The sequence below is a fragment of the Tribolium madens genome, unplaced genomic scaffold (assembly GCF_015345945.1).
Source record: "Tribolium madens isolate multiple individuals breed KSU strain unplaced genomic scaffold, Tmad_KSU_1.1 Scaffold_20;HRSCAF=117;Tcas5.2_LG4, whole genome shotgun sequence".
Lineage (NCBI taxonomy): Eukaryota > Metazoa > Arthropoda > Insecta > Coleoptera > Tenebrionidae > Tribolium > Tribolium madens.
The window spans coordinates 539,119-542,229 of record NW_025400985.1 but is presented as its reverse complement, the minus strand read 5'-3'; the positions used below and the strand labels follow the sequence as shown (position 1 = coordinate 542,229).

General features: G+C 28.0%; 1 protein-coding gene across 10 annotated transcripts in view; it reads left to right on the top strand.

Annotated features, from left to right (window-relative positions):
- Nucleotides 1-3,111, top strand: part of LOC123005892 (SH3 and multiple ankyrin repeat domains protein 3) — a 108,550-nt gene that overhangs the window by 37,410 nt on the left and 68,029 nt on the right. The gene's annotated exons all lie outside the window — the stretch shown is intronic.

The following is a 3,111-nucleotide window of genomic DNA, read 5'->3' as shown; positions in this document are numbered from 1 at the left end:
AAATTCGAATTATTTTATTGTAAAAATAAAGAATAATGGATTCAGTTTAACACAAATGTGATTATTAAGTGATATTTCTTCCATTTCTTGTGCAACTGTGCACTTTTTGGCTCCTGAAACAATAGTATTTTTTTAATGTTTAACGTTAAATATCTTTTTAGTTATTGATTATAAACACCTAAAAGTAAATAATTTTAGAAAGACAATTTATAAATCTTTTAAATGCAAAAACAATAAATAGGGTGTTCCATTTAAATTTTTTAAGTTATTGAACTTTTAACAAACTCCTTGATTATTTTATTTTTGCAAATGCAACACACTAAAAAAATGTTACAACTTTATAGCTTGTACCTTCTTCTTTGCGGTAGTAAAAAAAATATTTCTAGATGTCTTAATTTTTGTGTAATAAATTTTTAAAAAGTGCATGTTTTCGTCAAAAAACCGTCTTATTTTTAAAACTAAGCAAAATCGACCAATAATAGTTTGTCATAAAAATCTACTTCCAAAAAAGCTAAGAAATATATGGTGTTTCATTTAAAAAACCACAAGTTTGTATTGTAACTTGTTTTTGAGACACGCTGTATAGTTGAAAATAATTTTAGGCGATGGACTAGATTAATATCTATCAATGTCTTTCATATATTTTTTTTAATTTTACCATTTAAAGGTCATTAATGGACTTTTTCAACTCGTTGGGACACCCTGTATGTTCAAAAAAAAGCAAACAAAACATTAATTTGAATTAATTTGCTGGTTTTTTAACTTGTTTTGACAAAAATGAAGTGAAATTAACAAAAAGTCCAAAATAAAATCAATTTCGATCCAATTTTGTCATTTTTTGGCTTATTTTAGCAGAAACTTAGCTCAAAAATTTGCTTAAACATTTAAAAAATGCATATTTTTAAACAGATTTGGTGATTTCTCGGTGTGTTTCAGCAAAAAAGTGCGTTTTTGGATGAAAATCGTGCTTAAACACTTAAAAAATATAAATATCATTTTTGGGAGAATTTGTTAATTTTTTGATTTGTTTCACTTAAAAACTAGTTGAATCGAGCAAAACAGTTTTGGTTTAATTTGGAGAAGACTACGTAACAAAATCCAGAATTTTTTTTATCTCAAATCATGCGTACAAATGCAAACATAATATGATGTTTGACAAAATTTGGTGATTTTTCGACTTGTTAGAGCAAAATTTTATGAAAACCAATGCGTTTCTGGGTGAAAACCGTTCGAAAAAGGCAAAAATTGAGTGATTCTTTGGCTTCTTTTAAGAAAATCTCGCTTAAAAAAGAGATAAATCAAGCGAAATATCTCAAAATAACATTAATTTTTGACTAATTTGATAATTTTTCGGGGTTTCGACAAAAATTGCATTTTTAGATGAAAATCGTGTTAAACGCTTCAAAAATTCATAAATAGCATAATTTTGGCCAAATTTGGTAATTTTGCGTTTTAACAAAATCCTGCAAAAAAGAATTTTCACCTTAAAAACATGCTTGGTAGAAAAACAAAAATAACATAATTTTTTCTCAAATTTGGTAATTTTTCGACCTGCTGCAGCAAAATTTTACAAAAAACAGTGCGTTTCTGATTGAACACTGTCTTTAACGCTTTCAAGAGGCAAAATTTTGTAAATTTTTGGCTTTATCGATAAAATCTCACTCAAAAACGAAATAAATGGAGCAAAATATTCCAAAACAAGGTTAATATTTAACTAAGTTTAGCAAAATTTAGAAAAAAAATAAGTTTCTAGTTAAATATTGAAAAAAGCAAAAATTTCATTATTCTCAATTAATCTGGTGATTTTTTGACTTGTTTTGACGAAATAAATTAAGCAATAAAGCAGTTCAAAATAATGTCGAATTAGTGATTTTTTCGGTCTATTTTAGCAAAATATTGCGTGAAAACTAACCCAAAAACCAACTCAAATAGTTAAAAATTCATAAATAGCATTATTTTTGGTAGAATTTGGTCATTTGAGGCTTAATTTCAAGCTAAATTTTGGTCTAATTTAAGGAGACTGCGTTTTAACAATATCCACCAACTTATTTTTGGGACATGCTGTATAGTTGAAAATAATTTCATGCGATGGACTAGATTAGTATCTATCATTGTCGTTTTTTTTTAATTTTACCACTCGCTGGGACACCCTGTATGTTTTTTTTATAATTATTTAGTAAAGGTATAAAAATTTTGTGGGAAATTATTTTAAATATAATCAAAACTTCGAAACTTTTTTTTCTCTGGGACGCGATTTTTGGCGCACCCTGTATTTGTCTATTCTCAACCTTTGGGCCTCTTTAATTTATAAATGTGTACTTGGGCTTTGTATGTGCATACGAGATAATATAATACATAAATTTATGGCTTTGAGACTGCAATGGCGGCGCGGATTATGTGTGTTGGTTTTTATGGACCGCTTTGTTGCGCTTTCACATACCCAGACTCGGCGTGTAATAATTGCCTATTGCGTAATTACAATCCACGTTATTTGTTTCCAATGAAAAGAAAAAAAATTCGAGACTTGTACCAAATCTCAAATTAATAACAACTGCTGTCTCGTGACCTTTGACGATAAAAATGTTCACTAAAATAAATTTTGTAAAGCTTGCCTGATGCGAATCTATGCAAATGTCCATTGAGGAAAGATTGATGGATTAAATTTACAAGGAATTAGATTCGCTTATAAGATTGTGTTAAACGTAAATTGTAACATTGTAAAACCTACCGGTTATTGGAATTTAAATAAATTTCGTAGGTCTTGAAACAAAAAAAAAAACACACAAGTCAAATTAATCGTTTCAGAGAAGCGATTTTGAATATTTTTGATTTATCAGAAATTTTCTCGGTTACTATTTATCATAGAACACTGATCTTTTTTTTATATGATAGAAAATTAAATTTGCTTTTCAACGGTACCAAACATAAGAGGTTATTACCAATAAGTCCGGAGTTATTGCCATTAGACTGCTCCGGGTGCCAAAAATCGACCAAAATCTCGACAAAAATCAAAAAAAATTTTAACTTTAAAATTGATCTATTTTACGTTTTTTACATTTCTAGAGGTCTTAAGGACTCAAATAAATGCATAAAACGCCATTGGGTTAAGTT